We start from the raw sequence: 21,433 nt of genomic DNA, 5'->3' as shown, positions 1-21,433 counted from the left end.
AAATTTATGCCAAACATAATGTGTTCCAGAAAAGTAAAAAGAAAACAGACAATGTTTTCTCAATTCTTGACTTGAAATGTATTCAAATCCCCTGGGTCATAAATAATCACGAATCGGTTGAGGAATGCAGAAATTAAGGGGAAAATGAACTGTGACTGGCAACCCAGCACACCGAGTTCTACACACAACCCAACATTGTGTGCACTGTTGTATACCGACCCACCATTACACAAAATGACTCCTGTTAGAGTGAATATTGCTCTAAATGAGAAAAGAATAATAACGAGGTCACAGTTACAGCATTATGTAAAACTATACGTATATCTTGTATTATAGTATTGAGTTGAAGCTATCATGAGATGGCAAAAACACTAATAAAAGAAAAAATGGTGTTTTATAAATAACTTGTTTATAATGGAAGGTTTTTAGCATCACATGTAAGAGAAAAGTCAGTTTCACCACGCTCCTCATTATCTAGTATCAGTCTACTGGATGGTTCTATTTTATAAGGATAATACATGTTGGCAATGGTTGTTCATGGTTATGCTCCTTAATGTTTAGAATATGACTGTGTAAATATAAGGAGCTCCTCTGCACAAGCTAACTGCTTATATAGCAGAATGGGAGCTTCTTTACAATTGGAAGTTCCTAGCTAGCAATTAATTAAACCTGATGGATAATTAACACTTAAGCATCAGAGGGAAAGGAGAATGTTTTACCTTCTTCGACTGGTTCATATCTCTCATTGTTATTACTGATCTGCCCTTGCTCTGTCTCCTACAGTAACTACCCCTGACCTTAAGCAGTGTTCTTGTCCCAGCCAAATAAGAAATTAAATGCACTGTTTTCTTTGAACAGCTTAATAAATACCCCCCCCCCCACACACACACACACACACAGAGACACACATACGTATTCTGTGCTACCAAATGAGATGCATGCATTCAACAATTATTTTCCATTGTGGCTTAATAATTTTGGACACTAAAATATAAGGTTTATATAATGGTGCGACATTACTGTGTATCATTCTATATATATATATATATATAGGATGATGTAAATTATTATATGATGTAAATATATATATATTTTTTATATGAAATTCTCTATTCTAGTCTTCTATTTTTTACTTTTACTTTATACAGTCTAGCGATTGCATTTGTATATATATATATATATATATATATATATATATATATATATATATATATATATATATATATATATATATATTGTTTTACTCATTTGAACAATCCAGGAACTTTTAAGCACTTTTGAAGTTAAAAGCTTATTTGAGAGTCATATATAAGGAACATACTTATTATGCGTGACAGACCCTAAGCCTAAAGTACCTGTTTAGGATTCATCAGTTCAGTTCAAATCTTATTTCCCAGCTTATGCTTAATTCCTTTATAGAAATATCAATTATTTTTCTAATGTATTTCAAATCCTCATCTCCGACCATGCTGTTATCCTAAAAAGCCTTAGTCGAACAGGACAAATGGTCTTAATGAAGGTAGAACGTGCTGAGAAAATATGATGTTTGGTGTTATCGTAGACCCTGAAGCAAACAAAGCTCCCTACACACCTTTTGTTAAAAATATCTACATATTTTAATACTATACATTTAATTTGCTGTGCAACTGAAGAAATTCGCTGAATAAAAAGGTGAGATAATTCATTAATTAAAAGATGAGATAAGTGAATTAAATTAAGGTTGGTCCTTATGGCAATAACATTGTTATAATTTGTTTATTTTGAACATGACAAATATAAGCACGTTCAACATGTTAAACTGTTTGCCATACCCACTTATGCCCTTGTTGATAGGTTAAATATATGATGGTGATTAATCTGAATTCTAATGATGTGGAACTTGTTTTTTTCTTATTAAGGTTAAATTGATGACATAAAGGAACTTAAAGTGTAAAATAAACAACACTATACTGTGTGTTTATTTTTAAATATATTATTCATCTGTGATATTTTTAAATATCATATTTGTGCTTGTGAACAAGTAGAGATAAATCTTAATTATGTGCCCTTTAGTATGCGCTCTCATGTTGTAAATCAGTAAAAAGGATTGAAAAGAGAAGCTGGCTCTGTGTGCCGTGTGACAAAATCATGAAATGATTTTATGTCCATCAAATACAAAATGGGTTTACAAATTAAAAACATGAAGAAATGTCTTTCATCTTAGTGGCAAGGCCACATCTGGGGTACACATGTCCTAGTGAAAAGCATCTATTCATGCCGAGGTCTGTAGCTGTGTAAGGCCAGTCATTTTCTGCATGTTCAGCTCAAACTTCTAAGCTTTTTTAACTGTATTATATTTACTTTGATATTTGTGACTGTCCTTGTGTCGGTGTAGATTTCTGTAAGACGTGTAAGTGTGTTTGTGGAAGTAAACCCCCCTGTCCCACACCAAAAAAAGAAAGAGAAAAAAACAACACAAAAAAAAAAACCCTTGTTCAAACCTAACCAGACATTAGTGGGATTGTGGGCCTCCAGCATTTCAAACACCTTAATTAGTTATTCAGCTCCTTATTTGTGTTTGCTTCCCCCTCCGGCGCCTAATTAATGCTTAATGGAAACTGCTGAACTGAGCCTGTGGAGAGCTCATGAATATTGAAATTAGCCTGAACGATTTTTAAGGGGTTGCAGAGGGGAAAGAGGTTAGATTTGGTAGCATTGGTACTCATTATTGTTGTGAGATATATGCTTATGATGTACCTATAAAGATATACATACATAGAGTTAAAAGAATTTCCTCAGCTACTCTATATATAATTTGCATGTGTTTAAACACACACAGACTAAATAAATTTAAAGTGTATAGGACTATTAACCTCTAATTTACCTGTATTTCCATTTTTATTTATTTGTTTTGATGCACTTGACATTAGTTGGCAGATTATAAAACTTCTTAAATCATTATATTAAAATCTGCCAAACTCCCCCAGAAAGATTTAAACAAATTGCTGATTATTTCAAATGGAAGACTTGATGACTTGAATTGTAGTTATCATGCCATAACCCCAGGTAATGCATCTTAACGATTAGCACACGAAATTGTAAACATGTTTATGAATCTTCCCTTGAAAAAAAAGGGCTGTGTGAACTGAAAGAGACTGCAAGCAGAAAATCATTTTAAAATATACACGAACAGAAGAAACTTTCCATAATTTATAAACAAATTTATAATTCAAATGTGTTTTATTCAAATTCTTCGCATTTCTATTGTCATGATTATTCAAGTCCATAAATCAATTGCAGATTTATTACAACTTCATTTAAATAACATTTATGAAAAATTATGCCCATCCTTTTAACAGAGCACAGAAACAAGGCCTGTTTTCAGCCCAGTGGTTTAATAGAGACTGCTTTTGGAGTAACAAACTTTCATAGGTTATTCAAATGCAGTTTGACTTATGACAAGCTACGCAGTTCGTGAACCCAAACATTCCCATTAGCACATCCTGCATTAGCATAACAAAGGCTCTTCCGGCTGTTCAGCTTTCCTGAAGTTGCAGGACTCATCGAGGATGACTACATATCCATCCATCCATATGAGCAGTGACCGAACATACAATGATAAAATATCGCTTGAAGTTACATGCAATGTGTACACAAATGAGCATTTTCCTGAAAAGAACTGTGAAAGCTCAAATTGTGAGGACAGAGTAAATTTTTTCTTTATTTCTTTGGCATAGTGTAATACTGACAAAATGACTTGCATGTCTTAGATTTAGTTTTTGGTGGAATTTTGAAGGAGGAAAAAAGTTTACCAAAGGATTTATGAAAGGAAAAATATTTATCAAAGGAAAAGAATATCAAAAGGATCTCAGAAATTACAATGCATACAGCGTTCCCATGCTTATAGTGGCATTATAACCAGAAGAGTGAAAAAGTTGCTGTTTCACTCAATCTGTTAGCTGTTAATTTACTCTTTCCTGTATGCAAGAGCAGGAGAAAAGTAGATGTACATTACAAGAGACTTAAAGGAGAATATATGTAAGTTTAACCACCCTCTTTAATGTATTACTTGAAAAAAATTATTATTATTATATAAAAGAATTGATATGTGAAAGAAGTAAATACATTTATATTAATTATTATACAATGTTTAGATCAATAATTAAAATATAATATCTTCAGCTGGAATACAGTAATAATAGCATGATATATTGCTATGCGGAATGTGGAATTAATATATATTTATATATGATTTCACAGCTAGAACAAATGCATAAATTAATATATATAATAATCCTACATAAATTTATGCATTTGTTCTAGCTGTGAAAACTGCGTACCTTACCTTAAATCTGTTGAGTTCAGTAATCCTGTCTGCTGCAACCTTAAAAATAACCTATAAAGATCTTTTCTTAGTACAGTGGCAGTTTCTTAGGTGTCAGTTACAGTATAGAGCATAGGGACTCGCTAACTTAAGGGTATGCTCAGTAGGGAAAACTTTTAAAGTCTGTTCGGTGCTGTCACTTTCCATACAACTTGTGTGCAGATAAAATCTGAGTGTCATGGGTCACAGAAGAGCAGCAAGCGTTGTTTTAGGCAGTGAAATATTAGCAGTGATAAACATTAAGGGCTCCGTCAAGCCCTGTTAGATATCCTCGACGTGGTTCAGTCATTCTGTGTTCCCAGGGCAAGGACTATTTAATTATCACACTAAATGAATAATCAAAAAGTCAATTTCCAAAGAACCCCCTGCTTGCCTGCATGAAGAAGACAATTGCATTTATAATATCTGTATGCAAAATCTGTCTCTCATCCCCCACCACCTCCAAACACCCCCGCATGCCTTGGAGCTATGCAAAACAAATGCATATGAATCCCTCCCCCTATCATGATTTAAAGTTGTCCTTTACAGCTAATGAAATGTTCTAGTGGCTCTCACTGCCTAGCATGAAGAAGGAGACTGATGGTACATCATGTTCTACACCACTCTTTAAGTGATCTTTATTGATCTATTTGCGCTAGGCATGTCAAAAGAGGTTAATTATTCAATAATTGATCGCTTTCTGGCCCTGAAAAGCATGCAGATTGTGTATGTACAGGGGAAAGTGAATCAAATTTAATCAGAGCGTTCTCGTTTTGTGTAACATTTACCTCCACACCATCTCAGCTATCAACAGAGGTAATCTGATTTAGTCTTAACATGAAAGTGTTTGATAAAGACAAAGCTGCTATTGTGGAATTTTATAGATTTAGGCTTGTTTAAGGCAAGTTTAGCATATTGATCTGGCCAAGGCTTAGCCACTAGATGGCAATACAGATTGGTGGACTCTAGTGACTGTCCTGGATAGGTGCTTAGGATGGATAGACATACAGTATCACTGCACTTCTAGGTTAGCTTTCCTTTTTCCCCCACTATGTTTACTTCTGATATTACATCATTTAACAGGCTGAAGTTTACTGCAGTGATATTGACAGAAATTTCCAATGTTTGTTTCTTTAATAGGCATGTTAATGTAATTTAGACACGAACATGACAGATTCATATACAAGACGAAACAGTTTAAGATGTTAAATTCTCCCCAAATATTTTCTAAAAAGTAATCAGAAATGACTATTTTCTTTGTTTCCTTCCTCTTGTGGTTTTTCTGTTAGAGATGCGTCCCTGAAAATGGTGTTAAATCATCAGTGAGCCTGTATTAGCCGGTATTATTCTAGCTTGATCTTCAAGCTGCTCTCAGCAGGGGTGAGGTTTTAGCAGAATGCCCCTGTGACACATGAATTTTAATAACAGAGTGTCACTGTTACCGGATGCTAAGTGTTTCAATCCCCTCAGAGCCAGGTACAGCAGCACCGGCGTCGGTACCAGCCGTGCAACATTCTAACTACTGGATAACATTTTTACATCTGGGTCTAGGACATTCCTTTCTGAATTCGTTTCTTTTCTGAAATTAGATTTCCCATTATATATTTAACGGCCTTGACTTTTTCCCCATCCACTTAAAACATTGTGGTCCACTAATAAGATTGCCTTGCCTGGGCTCGTTAACATGTCCTAATTAAATCTCAGGTGTTCAGTTCTTCACTAATGAGTCTGCAGTGGCACGGTGAGAAGCCCTCACTCCCTGGGCTGTCTCATTTTGCTTCATCGTAGCATTATAAAGCTTGTTGGAGAGAGGGTGGAGGAGAGGGAAGAGGGGGCGGGGGCAGTTATTTTCTGCTAGTTTGGTGTGCATATGTGCCCCCTCCACCCTGTCATGCCCTACAGACCCATTCTCACACTTTTGAACTGTTAACATGGTGACACCTGCCTGTTTGGCAGAAAGAATGGCATCTGTTCCATGCAATAGAAAGCACTGGAAAGACAGTTTATCCAATTTAGATATGTGTAGGTGAGTGACACCGATGATGCTAAATTTGATGACAACTCGTGGCTTGCTGTAGTTTATTTTTTTTTGTGTTCTTAATTTGACTTTTTATGCAAATGCACTTATTGACATGAATTTGCTTTCTGGAAATTTGCTACACTTCAATGTCTGCTTTAGACAAACTTAACGATATTACAAGTCCCGAAAGTGTAATCCATAAAGCTCGTCTTTGGTGTCCTTGACGTGACTGATGACTCAGCTATGTGTGCTTTTATTCTTCACGCTGCTTTCTTCCTTGTTCCTTATTTTCTCCTTTATCTTTCCCTTTTTATCATATTTCTTCAGGTTTTCAAAAACAAACACTGTTAATGAACTACTGTGCTGACATATGCAGAATGCCCAACAACTAATTTAATACTAGTGCCACTGATCGAATCTCCCTGTGGCCTGTGTATCCTGCACTGCATCTCAATGAGAGGACGCAAGCGCCTGAGACAGACAGGGTGACACAGTCACACAGCTAAGTACAGACTCCAAGAGCTCCCTGTTAAGATAATGATCACAATCAAGCACATATTTACAGACTTTGTTTAATGTGAGATTACTGTTTTGTTGCAGATGAAGGTAATGCTGAGTGCTCCATTTTGACACTGCAGTGTTTGCATAATCAGATGTGCTATAAGGTAGGTTAGTTAGAATGCACTGTGGCTACATGGCACTGGTTGCCATGGGGGCAAGCCAAAGTCGCTGATGTGCAGTAAATTGATTTCGATGGAGATCTGAGGGATGAATTGAAAATGAATGTCTTCATAGGTGACCTCTTTGCCGGTGTCACTGCGATTGCCTCCTCAGCATGCCTCGTGTTGATTGACAGGTCGACTAACGAGTTCTGCCTCTGTGTGAGTTATAATTTACCTGTTCAGGAGATCTCCTCTCCTACCTGCCTAACACACATGCGGTGAGATATATAGTCTTCACATGGCCACAGAAGAAAATGAGAAAATAAATTCAGAGGAAATTAAAATAGCATGATAAAAAAGTGAAATAGTGAATAAATACCATAAATATCCTTTTTTTTGGTCCTAATGACTTTTTAAAATTGAGTTTTAAAGATAAACAGGGATGATAACTGGAGAACTAGAAATGTATTCAGAGAAGAACTAGAATTAGGCTTTGTACAAAACTATAATTCATTTAATATGGATTTTACTCACTATACTGTAAACATTTTTCTTGCTACATTTCATAATAAATGAATACTGTTTAAGGGTGGTACATTTAAGCTTTTAAAGAATGTAGAAAATGTATATATGTATTTTATATATATATATATATGCAAACCATATTTCCGAGATTACTGATCGTTTATATATTCGGAACTTCTGACCAATACTGAACTTTCAGAGCTACAGTGAGATTATGAATTTTCAGAAAACGATTAACTACTTTAAAAAACACGAAAATAAGTAAAATAACTGCTTGAGGGCCCATTTAGTTATCAGCATATTTCAATTAGCAAATTACCCTGCGATACTGTTAGAGGAAGGATAAAAAGTCTTTGTATTTCCTTCACCCAGGCACTCAGGTGTGGAGGTGAGGCCATGGTAGTGCAGAGGGACTGTGGGAGTGGAGGATGATGGCAGTGTTAAGGAAGGCAAGGTGACCCGCTGTTAAAAGCAGGGGGCAGGAACGTGGAGGAGGCCCAGCTGTTCCCTCTGACAGTAGCCCGGCTGGAGGAGTTCTTAGGCAGGCTGGGGGGTCCTCAGTTTTTGCGTCCCTAACCTTGCCCCACTGATCCGGATGAACAATAATGGAGGAGGCACTGTGAGTGTGCAATGGACCAGGACAGTCTGAGACGAGAGGGAACTGCTTTGAGAAATCTCTAGCTAAGTCTTGCTATGTTAAGATCGAGTGTGTGTGTGTGTGTGTGTGTGTGGTACAACTGCATACTGCTGTGTTTAGCTTTCCTACCCTAACTCTAATTCTGTTGAGGTGAACAGTCAGGTGAACATTTCCTTTGTCTGATAAAACCTTTTTATCAGGAGGCAGCTTCTAGCTAAAAGTTTACGTGCATACTCACTGAATTAATGGTAGAGAACTCCACGTATGTGTGCCATTTTGCATTAGAGTTACATAGACAAGGCAAATTGACTATTGAGAAATTTGGGAAAATTCCCAGTAAGCCGTTTTACTTTCCTTTGCGTGGGCTGACAATTTCTGTTTGTTTTTTTCTGAGTTTATTATTTTTGCATATCCTTCTTGCTCATTTGCACTCTCTGGCACATTTGCATGCATACAATATGATGTGCTATTCGTTAGTAAACCGATAAACGATTTTGAAGATACAGTAACCATTGTAAGATACTGAACCATTATAAACAAGACATGAGAGAAATCTTTTCACTTATTACATTTTTTTAAATCTGGGCAAATATTCTAAATCATTCAACTACCCACTAATTTATTTATAGTTCCATTGAGTGCAGGTGACATGCAGAATTTTAGTTAGGAAAAATAAGGCATAACTGAAGAGGTTTGGATGAAGATAAAATGAAATATAGGATGTAGGTTTTATTGTGCACATGTAGTTTGGGTCATGTGATCAGAGTTACAAAATTAAAGCTATGGAGTTAAAAAATAGAATTGTTCGCTAGATTGTCCACTTGACTTTGTGACTTCAAATGGCTATACTGAGTCCAGAAAGCTTGTCAGAAATGGCAGTACACAATAAAATGCTAGACACTGAAAAGAGCAACACATATATAAGTGCACCCAGATGAGTCCAGATCCACTTGAGTCACCAAGGATATACAAAATAAAATAATATACTCTTAACTAATAACAACATCAAACTGAACAAAAAAGTCGTTTTTAAGTGAATCACTTGGACAGACGGATATTTTTCAGTGTGTGGTCAAAGTCAGTATTTTTTTCTTAGGGTCATTGTAAAGTCTCAGAGCAGTATTGTGTGTTAAGAGACATTTAGAAGACATTAAACAGTCTTGTCAGCTCTCTTAGCTAGTGGGACCTCTGCCAATACCTGGAGTTATGGCACCATATCTGTGAGTCTTCAGGGGAATAAAGGTGTGTGAAATGACAGGAGTGTCACTGCTTCCTGGGATTGATTTAGCTGTGAGATCTGTTCCACTGACAGCATGCAATGTGCCGTGTTTGGCTGTGTGTATTTACCACTGTGGCTGTCATCTCTGTCAGCATTATCTGGAAGAAGTGATTGGGTGGTGATGTCCTATTAGACATCCCCTGTACATTTGGGTAAAAAAAAAAAGTTGTTGACTGTTCCTATAAGGATGTATTCCTAGGTAGATTTAGTTTTCTGTCTAGTTTTTCTCTTCTTTATCGTACTGGTTCTCATCTTTCCTTTTTTTTTGCTGCTTCACTTTACTTTTTTTCTGTCACCCACAGCCTCTCTGTCTCTCTCTCTCTCTCTCTCTCTCTCTCTCTCTCTCTCTCTCTCTCTCTCTCTCTCTCTCTCTCTCTCTCTCTCTCTCTCTCTCTCTCTCTCGCTCACTCTGTATGTTCTGGGTCTCAGTCAGGCCCAGATGTCCCTCTGTACTCCTTGTCTCTTTTATGTAGCTGTTAATGAGGGAGTCACATATGGCCTTCACCCTTGTTAGAAGGACTGGGTGACACTTTTGGGGAGTGTGGGGGTGGTTGTGTCGTTCGGGTGGTGAGCATGTGGGTGGGCAGCAGTTCTGTCTCTCTGGCACACAGAGGGCATGTGGAGGGCACAGTTCCAGGCATAGAGTCTGAAAGGTCACGGAAAATGGTTAAATGTTTGCTACTGTTAGTACTAACTACTCTTAGCTGGTCCTTCCTTTTTAATTATTAGTTGTTAAACAGGAATTGTATTACTTACATTCAGTGAACAGAATGGCCATGATCCACTTAGAGTAATCCCTTACCCAAACCTCCCATGCATTTTACACACATTTATATGTTCTTTGAATGTGACTTTTGTAAGAAACGTATGACAGAGTTGTACAGGTTATACCCTGAAATTGTACACGATGAACCAAAATTCGTACATAATTAAATGTGAAATATAAGGATGTGACAATACAAGAACCATGTGGAAAAAATAAAAACACATGAGCTGCATGTGAAATGAGTGAGGTGTCTAAAAACATATATAAGTGTGAATAATAAAAACGTGTGACTTTTTTTGTAAGGGATAGATTCTCATGAGGCTCAATGATATGTTTGTACTACACAAATGCCAGAGGATTAATTGGTGTGTACAAAGAGAAAGTTGTTCTGGTGTTCACTGTAAACTCTCTCTACTTCAAAAAGAATAACACTCGAAAAGCTCTGAACATAACAAAGGGAGTTCAAGTGGGTTCACTTTTTTTTTTCATAAATAACCGTAATTTACTTTGCTTGTTTTTTTTTTTTTTTTTTTGAATATTCATAATCACCCCAGGTTTCACCTCTCATACACAGACGTTTCTAGTTAAGCATCTCGAAAGTGCTCTCTTGAGCGGAATGCTAAGATTCAGTATACTTGTGATATCTCCAGTTAAAGACATCGACTGCTTTCATATATTTATCAGTTCTTATCTTGTAGAACTCTTTGTGATAGTGTCTTGTGTGAGCTATGATAGCTGTGGCTATGTAGATATTATTCTCTTGTGATAATCTTCAATCAGACATTTTGTTCATTGATTTCTGGATCGCGGTGAGTGATCCTTGGTGAAAAAGCAAATATGTTTGTCAAATGTGATTATGTAAAACATTTGAAGGTGCATTTGCGCCCTGAAGATTCCACGTAAATGCAATAATAGGTGGGAAATTAAAAAAAAACATGCTATACATGTAAAAATTATAGAAAACTCACATGTGTAAATTTCGTGTGAAATTTTTTCAATAAGGAGAAGACCTACAGCATTTAATTTAATAATTTGTCTGTGATGATACTTCATGTGATGTTCTGTATACCATATGAGAATTTATCATCGCTGCAGATTGTATTTGTTTTAAGCAGTCATATTCATGAGAGCTGCAGTTCAAAGCAGCTTTCACCTCTACTTCAAACAAGTACAGACTAAATGTTTCTCTCTTTCTTCTTCTTTAGAGTAGCCGGTTCAGCTCTGTTTGGACCTCTAGAGCAAGGTCATCCCACTGCTCTGTGCTCCACTTACAAGTGCCCCCTTTTCATAGGGCCTTCAGATGCTGAGCGAGATCAGGACAAAGGATAGGGATGAAAAAAGAAGGGAAAAAAGAATAGTTCAAAAGAGGTAAAGGATACATGAGAAGATAGCTGACGAGTGAAAGGGAAGGTGAAGGGAGGGCAGGAGAGTTTCGAAAGAAGAGCACTAGGATGCAGAAAGAGAACTGGTTAGAGTGCACAACCGAAGACAGAGCTGAGTGCAATAAGAATAGGTAAGTGCCCTCGCATGGTACAGAAAGTGGACACCACACTGGTATCTGCCCATCCAATGCTTTTAGCCATCTTCTGACCTAAGGCTACAAAAGAAGGGAAAAAAAGACAAGAAGGGAGATGCTCTGTGTCACTGCTCTTTAGATGAACTTGAAAGTGAACAGATTCTTTAGAGCAAGTTAAAATAATGAGTGTCTCATCACTGGAACAGGATAAAAAGAAGAGCAACATATAGAATATAAGATGTGAAAATACCAGTGCACACCAAGGAAAACACACAGAACACGGCACTAAGAGATGCTAAAGTAAGTTTAATTGAAGAATTGAAGTTTTAGTAAAAGTGCATAAACGTAAAATGACAATATATATATATATATATATGTGTGTGTGAAAGAAGTAGTTTGATACTGGACATAAAATTCTAGACAGGAGATCATGGGGAAAATAAGACAAGGACTATGAGCCACAAGCAAGTTGATATGCAATTATAACACTAATAATCTTAATTTTTTTCATTTTTCACTATTATAAAGTTATCAGCTCGAGCACTCAATTTATTTAGGGCTATTTTTGTTAAGGTATATTGCAAGGTCATTTAAATTCTTTTTTAATTGTCTAATTTGGTATCCAGTATCCCTGTGATATTTATGTTTTTATCTGTATGTTGAAATAAAAAGTTGCAGTTTAGTCATGTTCATAGCTATTGTGTATGTATGTATTTTTGTTATAGAGCAGTCAAGTATGTGAAAAAATTAAATAAATGTAGTTGTACTTAAGTGAAGTGCTTCAAATAGGTAAATGTTTATTTTAAAGCTTAATAACCGAGCCTTCAATAATAGTATAGATTTCTGAAAAGAAAAAGTACCATTATTTTATTCCTAGAGACAAGTAGAATTTGGGTATATTTTAATTTGCTAAGTTTATCTGTTAGATAATTGTGTTATTGTGCTGTATCTAATATCTTAGATAAACAAGTTTCTTCAAAGGCTCTTTAAAAGTTCATTGGGTAATTAAATGCTTCGTGATTCATAGCTTCCTGAAAGAGTTCTACATTGTTGTGTACTCTTTCTGAGAGCTTTTCCTGACAGGAAACCACTTCGGTTTATGTCTCTTCAAGGAACCTTTATTGGTTACTGAAGAAGGCCAGTTTATTTTTATTTTAAAGAGAATGTCGTTCCAAATGCTTATGCATGTACATTACATTAAAATATTTTTTTGAAATGATCTATGACATTTATATCACCAATATTATTTTAAGCAGATTTCAAGGATGTTAGAATAATTTAGTTGTGTTTGAAAGCACGATGTGCTCAGAATTAAAACCGTTTTAAAAAGTCCAGTGATATATTTTTTTTCATCTCTCTACATCTAGGTCATCAAGGTCTAAGTGACAGTTGAACTAAAATGTTCCTGATGTGTGTTGGCTAGAACTGCTGGTTGTGTGAGTGTTTTGTGAGTGTGTGGTGGAAAAAGCTCGATGCAGGCAGACATTCAGACAGCCTGTCTGCAGTGCACCGGCTGCACACGTTTTTTTTTTCCCTCTGTAAAAATATCACACCTTATTTACAATTCAATGAGGTGCACTGGGTAAGAGTAACAAAGCCTCTCTCTCTCTCTCTTTCTCTCTCCCTCTCTCTCTCTCTCTCTCTCTCTCTCTCTCTCTCTCTCTCTCTCTCTCTCTCTCTCTCTTTTTTTTTCTCTCTCTCTTTCTATTTTCCCTTGCTCTCCCCCTTTATTTCTCAGTTTCTGAATATATCTCCCCTTTTCTGTCTCTCACTTTCTCTCTTTCTGGATCTCTGTCCTCTCTTTCTCTTTTTCTTACCCTTCTTCACTTCTCTTTCATTTTCTCTCGGATGTTTTCTCTCTCGGATGTTAAGCATGGCTTGGTTCACCAAGAACAAATATTCAGGGAAAGAGCACACGTCACCTTCTTTACCCATGTCTGAATATTTTGCATTTTGCATTTTGTTTCTGTGTTGATGCACATTCATTAATTTGAATGAACTGAATGAAAAACAGGTCAGAAACAGATGTTTCGAGCATCCAAGGGCTTACTAGTAATTATATCATGCCAAACTGCTGTGAGCTGATGGAGTTCTTATTGTGAGCAGTAAATATAAGCCCTGAGGATATTTTGTCCAAAACACTTTAAGTTGTTTGAGAATAAAAAGGGTGAAAAAAAACTTCTTTGTGGAAGCCTCTTTGTAAATGAACAGGAAAGAGTTTTCTCTGATGACCATTTGTGAACAACGTCAGCATGTTTTATTAACATTAGACCCCGTTGTTGATGGACATTTCCTCTTGGTTCATATGGAAAACCGGGGGTCATTGATCTGTGTAGTGTTGTGATAGAACTCTGCTTCTTGTTCAGGGGTATCATAAAGCATGCAAAACCCAACACTGTGATATTTAATTGCTCATCATAATCTCACCTCATTTCATTTACAGGTTATTTTCTTCATATAGACAATATCAGCTTTTTTTGCAGGTAGATCTCTCATACACTCTCTCTTTTTGTAGAATATTTAACGATTATTATTGCCACAGACTTACTGATGTCCATCCTACCTGCCCATAACCCACTCTTCCCTCAGCAGGAGCGTTTCTGACTGAGCAGCTGTCCAGATGTGGCTCTTACATATTCATGGGATCGGCTGTTGCTGTCAGGGTTGTCATGGTGACGTTTCCAGTGCAGTTAGATGCCAGTGAGAGTTTCTCTCTCATCCATCACCAGTGCCAAAGGTCAGTGTTAACCTCATTCACACTCTGCATTTTAATATCCCACTGCCTTTCACAGGATTTCGTCAATGGCTATTACTAAATACTTCAACATATAAAGTTCCTTCAGAAATCAATATTCTTACTGGGTTTTTTTTGGTGTTAAGACTTCCAACATTTATTTTAGGTACTCCCTTCATAATAATTTAATAATTGTTGCTATATGAAAGGAAGTTATTACGTTTGATTAGAGGAATAATTAAGACACATCGCTGAGTTCGGCTGCATGAGGCAGAATTGAATCTTCACTGAAATAGAGAATGTGTCTATTAGGATGTTGTCTGCTTTCAATCCAGGCTTGATTTGGGTTTTGTTTTGTAAGAAAAAACATTTATTATTTATTTTATTATACCTTTATTTAACCAGGGATAAAATCACATTGAAATAGATATCTCATTTACAAGTGAGCCCACCATAGTGCTCAAATGCAAATGTGACTTATTTATGAAATATTTATGAAAGGAAAATTGTTGCATTAAGATTTAAATTAGAATTTCCATAAATCTGAAGTTTTTTCCTATATTCTTATTCTTAAGTTTTTTCCACGTTCTTATTTTCCTTTGTAAAGGTTTTTAGGATAAAATCAATTGAATGCATATCTTCTATTTGTAAATTCATATGTAATGGTTTAAAATGTGAAATTCACTGTTATGAACTGTTATTTTATTCATTATGTTCAGCTAATCAGCAGTGTGTGGATCATTTATTTTTATTTTATCATTTTATGAGTTTTATTATTATATATTATTTTTAATTTTTTGTGCAAATGAATATTTGAAATAGCAAAAAGAAATCCATGCAGTTTTACTGAAGTGGGAAGTTTAAAGCAACCCTTATAAAAATAGATGGTAGAATATTGTAGTATTTTTATTTTTTATCAGGAGGACTAAAAACATCTTCTTATATCTGGACAAAAATACAGAGAAACTGCTTTTGTATTATATACAGCAGACGAATGGTATATTGAGTAAAGAGAAACACTTTCCGAAACACTTTCAGCCACTACCATGGTCATAAAACTAAATGGCCTGCCACTCACGAAAGAAAGAATGATTTGAGGCATCGCTGTAAGTCACTGAGTGAATGAAGAAAGGATGAAGGAGCAGTACTAGACCAGACTAGATCAGATCTTGAACTGGGGAGTCAACAATAGAGTTTGAAATTGGAAAGCAACAAATGATACTGAATGATACATACTGTAGATTAATAAGGGAAAGAAATTACAGATGATATATGCTTTTTTCTTAGTGAGTAAAATAACTCTTGTAGTTGAAAATATTTTATATTCCTGGGTCTATAAACAATGGGTCTCTAATAAAAAAAATTCAGACATTGCACAAATTAAATGAAAAAATGTACATGCAGGTTTCAGACTCTGGAGTGTTATGCAAAACCCAGTCACACCCCAATACACACTCATGCTCATTTTCTCACTACACTGCTTCCTCTCTGTGGAGGCAAGCTGCTCAGGGGGGCAGAGGGGAGAAATGGGGTGCAGGAGAGGGGTGAGGGGGCAACAGTATCCAGAAGAAAATGTGCACAAAGCTGTGGTAATGAATATTCATTTGTGACGGTGGCTGGGGCCGTGGCGCGTTCTTCTGGCTGAGATGAGCGAGTGGGCCGGGGGTGGGGGAACATAAAAGCCCATGGCCGATCCCATTACCCAATGCTGTGCAGGCTTAATGTGATTCAACCAGTAGTGTGTGTTCTGCCGAGACGCTCAGTTCTTCCAGATTTGATCCAGAGCTTTTTACGTCAGCCGTGCCATATTCTCAAAGGCTAAAGTACACGCGAGCTCATCCGACACGTCTCAAACACAAACAGCTGATGTTAGGAATCCTTATTTGTGTAGCTGTAACATGTTATATGACAGAAAGAACCCCAAAGGTTTATCATGTCTGTGGATTTTTTTCGTATGAGGAGAATATGTGATTAAAATACTAAAATATTGTTTTTAAGCATGTAGTAACCTGTGGTGTGTCGTAACAATCCTAACGTTTCTATTACATACAAAAATGACTGATGCGCAATCACAGCACTTTTCTCCTTCGAAAATGAATTGATCTGAACTTGATTTATAAATTAACACACGCTCATCTTTGCAATCTCCTTCTGTGAATACATGTGCTCTTGGATGGCTGTTTGAGCTGGCTTTGGCATATTTACTCAGTGAATCTCTGGGCTTCACTACCCATTACTGCATTTGTCTCTTTGGTTTGGTTTGTAGACATATATCTCCTCCCATTCTTCCCTATTTCTGGAGCGCCATCTGAATATTTCTGATTTCGAACAGCACACGTTATAAAATCCTCAAACGCTTTTGTTCTGATAAACACACAGATTGTATTTAATATTATTCAGCTACAGTGTTTTTATGATTGTGGCTGGAACACAAGCTTTGTAAGTGCAATAGTACAGACAGCTTTGATGCTATTTGGCAAATATGTGATTTTTGACAGTCCTTGATGGAACATTGTAAGAGGCTTTGGCTTGTTTGAGTTACATTGATTCCTGAGCGCACTCAAATGACCTTTATTACTGCTCTCTCTGTATGACATGTAGCTCTGAACTGGTAATCTACAGTGAGAGGTGATATAGTGCCAGCTTGTAGATCCAGAAGAGGGCATGGTATTAAGTGTAACACCGTTGAACAGGGGTACAGTTAAAGCCACGCGTACGTATATAAAAAGACAGGCAAAAAATTGGAACTGGGAAATTAAAGTGCTTTGTGAGGTGTGCTGCTGCAAGCATTTAGGCAAACACAATTTTAAGCTTATCGTGGCAAGCACTCTTTCCCAATCATCCCTAACAGCACCTCGCCTCTCGCTCACTCCAATCCGGATCATTTTCAAATGCAAATAGCAGCACTTCACAGTAATCTCACCCAACACAGAGGCGAATCTATTTGCATTCGTAAGTTGGACGCTACTGAAATAAGTCTTAAACACACTATCAGCATAAAGTAGGTGAAAAAAATGCACTTTGTTAAATTTGGTAAAATCCTTGATGAATAATTAATTTATCATTTAATGTGTAATATTTTACTGACCAGTTTCTTATGTGGTTCCACCGATTTATATATTGCGTAAATATACTGAATGTTGGCTTTTTTCTAGACCAATTTTCATGGCTTTTAGACACTTCACAAGTTTTCACATGAAGAGGATTGTCAGAAGTTGGACATGTATATTTTCTTTTACATGTTTTTTTTTTTCCGGTGTGTGTGTGTGTGTGTGTGTGTGTGTGTGTGTGTGTGTGTGTGTGTGTGTGTGTGTGTGTGTGTGTGATCATATGAGTCATTCATTTTCATATTTTATTTTTTTTGTGTGATTTCTTACAGAATTCAAATTCACAGAACATATACTACATGCATCACATTGTTCACATGTCAAACTGCACCCATCTGTACTTTATTCATAATAGTCATGCTGTTCTGACATATTTTTATATTTTCTATATACGTTTCCCTTTGTATAGGAAATTATATTTTTATTTTAATGTAACTTTTTTATGTATAGATATATTATACTTTTTACAGTCAAGCATCAATTATGCTTGACTGTATATGACACTAATAACTATATGACACTGTCTATGGTTGTGTATGTGACAAATAAAATTAGAATTTGGATTTGCTTACATCACTGCCATTCATATACAGTGTTAGAGCATCATTTGAAGGAGAGTGAAATCTACACACAGCTCACAGATGTACACCAAGTGTCATCCTTCCCACCAAAGCGGAAAAGCCAGATACAGTATAGTTTCAGAGAATCGTAGTGGCATCATTGTGATCTACAATTAGAGTAAAAGCTTAGAAAGCTGTGGCATTTGTATTGTGGACAATAAACAAAGTTGTCAGGTTGAATGCCAAAGTAAACACCAACTGTATTTTGCTGCGTAAGAACATTTTGATTTAATTTTAAATTTTAAATTTTGCTGCAATTATTGATCATATACTGTCAGTTTTTCCATTTTGACACCCCTCAGGGACGATACTTTAATCTCTGTAAGACAAAGCATAAATCTTAATTTGTGAAGTATTTACAAAAGAAAAATATATTCAATAAATGCAAAATAAGGAGTAATATTTTTCTAATAGACTTTAGAAATACAAGCAAGACTGATGTTATTGTAGTTGTACCCTAAAACTGTAGATAACAGCTAAAGGCCAAGGCTCATAACACGCCGAGTGAGCATTTACTCTGACTGATGATAAAGCCAGATGGATTATGATACAGAGCCAACCATCTTTAGGGAGAACGCCAGTGGTTTCACACTTGGGGAGAGAAAGAGAGCGTGTAAGTGTGACAGGATAAATTCATCAGCCCACTAATGTGCGTTTGTGCATGTGCGTGTTCCAGGACGCTGGAACATCATCAAGCACGTTCTTATAAGTATACTGTGTTATGACTTCACGTCTTTTGAGAGGAAATGATCATCAGTCAAGCTCAAGATCCAGTATGTGAACACATTTGGAAGGTGAAAATCATCTTTTAATTGTAACAAAAGTATCAGTAGACCAAATAAGGGCTGAAAAATGAGAGAAATAAGTAGTAAAATGCCTTGTTGCTTTGCTCATGTAGGAGTTAGCACCTCATTAGCAAGTACAAGTCTTGTGGGGGCGAAAGTGATGGAGATGGAAGAGATGGAGAATGAAAAAAAACGAGGTGGAGTGAAGGGATTCAGGAATTATAGCCTCTTGTGGGAGACAAAAAAGATGCAGTTCATTGCAATTGATTGGTCTATTTGTAGTTTTTGTAACTTTACACTTTCTCCTATTGTTAAAACATGGATAAACCTTGGACTCGACACATTATGCAGTAATGCTAATATATGACCAGATCCAAAAAGCTAGTTACTTAAGATATAATCATCTGGGTATTTGAGCAAATGTTAATGTGTGCCTAGAGTGCAGATAGCACTGCTGTCACATCTAAAATGGAAAGACTTTGAAGCAAAGGGTTGTTATGCCCTATACCCTGGTTCTGGAATATTAATGTCCATCCAAAGGTTTGCAGCAGTAAGGCTGAGCTGTGCTCAGAGCTGCGTATGTTATCAATGTTCTGAGAAGGTCGTCATTTGAAAAAGAGCCCTCTGCATTAGCATTCATAATTGCCTACATGACGAACTTGACATGGTTCGTTTACCAGAGAGTGTGGAAACAAGCTGGCAGGAGTATGTTCTTTAATTAAGAATATGACTAAAGAACACGTCCCCCATGACCGCTAATGGAAATGTTTGTTAATTCAGTTATCTGGGCATGAAATTCCTTTGGCTATGACTGGCAGCATAAGGTCATTTGTCATCTAAAATGGCACAAATCTTTCTAGTCCATTCATGGAGATTTAGAAAAGTCTGTGTTTGATTGTTGCATTAACACTTGCTTAGTTATGATACACAGAAGGTTTAAAACAAAAGATTTCATAAAATGTCATCTTTTTAATCTGTATTTGTGTTGTAATGATTAAAAATACTGCCATTCTCTAATTATTATAGTCAAGTCTTTTGAAGCAAAGCATCAAAAGGTAAATTTCTTCTCAAACAGGTTCAAGACACTAAAACATTTGAAGAAAGAAATACAGTTGTTCAAGGTTGTGGTTTTTTAATCAAAGCATGATCAAATACACAGGTGTATCTGACTGTGAATAATATATTAATGCCCTTACAAAGGCACTGCCACAGGCTATGTGTAGTGCACAAAGCGCTGAGGGATTCATCAATGTCCTCAGGTGTTTGTATACTTTTCTGCTGAGTCCACAATGTGAAGGGGAGTGCAGAAGTTCAGAAGTTACCGAACTCATCTTGGATGATACTGTCGATAAATGTAATCCTGAATATTCATGTATTTCCCGTGAATGGTTTATAATCAAAGTTTTAATCACAGATTCGGTGTATTTTGTGTATAAGGTGAGGACTGTTTGCTGTGATTATTTACAGTGTGGTCCAAATGTCAGTGTTAGTGAAAATGTTTTATGTTGCATTCTTTTCTAATTTAACAAATAAATTTTATTACAAATTGTATTTTTCACATCCTCTTAAGTGAAAAGTTGAAATTTGAGTTTGCGTAAAATCGTACATTTTAGATCAAATCCATCAATGTGATCTGAACACATGCTTTAATTTGATTTGACACGAGGAAAATCTGATCGTTTGTACAAAGCAGTTAACATTGACAATATCACACATTTGCTTGCATTTAAACAGAGAGTTCATAATAAATATTGCCGTCTCAGACCCCACTGAAGTAGCTTATTAACTGTTCTTCAGTGATGTTTGGTAGTTGTATTCAGTGCTGGTAATTTAAGGCTATTTAGGTGGGGAAAGTTCTTATTCAGACTCAAGAGCAGTTCACATCTCCAAAGGAAATTCTGAGGAATACAAGGAAGCATAAAAACAATGTTAATTTCTTTGTGTATTTACATTGTTCCATATGTTTCAGGTTGATTAATCAGACAGCAAATTGTCAGATATTCACAGGAATCTAGTGATAATTATCTTAATAGTTGATCTATGGGACAGTATTAATGGTACAATAACGATTACAGTGTAAACATTTTTTCCAAAAATGTGCAAAAACAAACAAACAAAAAAAACAAACAAACAGAAAACACGGTTAACAGCGAGTGAAGTCACAACTCTTAAATATCGGAGGCCATATAGTGGCAAAACTGTATTGATCTGTTAGCAATCAACCCGGTTTTAATTAGTCATCTCCTGTCTTTGCTTAGTAAGGCTTTGAATTTTTTTTTTTTTTGGCAGTATTGATTGGACCCAAAAGGTTGATACTCCCAGGGAGACAATCAGATGACAAGCCTGAAATGGCTGTAATTGTTTTGCCGCTGCTAATTATTTCTCCTTTGTCTCACATGTTATACATATACTATTTTAAATCAAATTCAAATCTTGTTTA

General features: G+C 36.2%; 2 long non-coding RNA genes across 5 annotated transcripts in view; both read left to right on the top strand.

Annotated features, from left to right (window-relative positions):
* The window catches only part of LOC113654232, a 56,174-nt gene that overhangs the window by 2,865 nt on the left and 31,876 nt on the right, over window positions 1-21,433 (top strand). For 3 of the 4 annotated variants that reach the window (XR_007140735.1, XR_007140734.1, XR_003443320.2), the window contains exons 3-4: window positions 14,191-14,230; window positions 14,337-14,484. This is a non-coding gene — a long non-coding RNA (uncharacterized LOC113654232). The remainder of the gene's footprint in view (window positions 1-14,190; window positions 14,231-14,336; window positions 14,485-21,433) is intronic. The other variant, XR_003443318.2, reaches the window with a different exon arrangement.
* On the top strand, window positions 6,120-10,525 carry LOC113654233. The gene is made up of 5 exons (XR_003443322.2): window positions 6,120-6,368; window positions 6,690-6,868; window positions 6,963-7,027; window positions 7,158-7,243; window positions 7,922-10,525. It is a non-coding gene; the product is annotated as an uncharacterized LOC113654233 (long non-coding RNA).

This window comes from Tachysurus fulvidraco, chromosome 6 (assembly GCF_022655615.1).
Source record: "Tachysurus fulvidraco isolate hzauxx_2018 chromosome 6, HZAU_PFXX_2.0, whole genome shotgun sequence".
NCBI classification, from domain to species: domain Eukaryota; kingdom Metazoa; phylum Chordata; class Actinopteri; order Siluriformes; family Bagridae; genus Tachysurus; species Tachysurus fulvidraco.
Note: the sequence above shows the minus strand (reverse complement) of the source record. Positions and strands in the feature narration are given on the sequence as shown.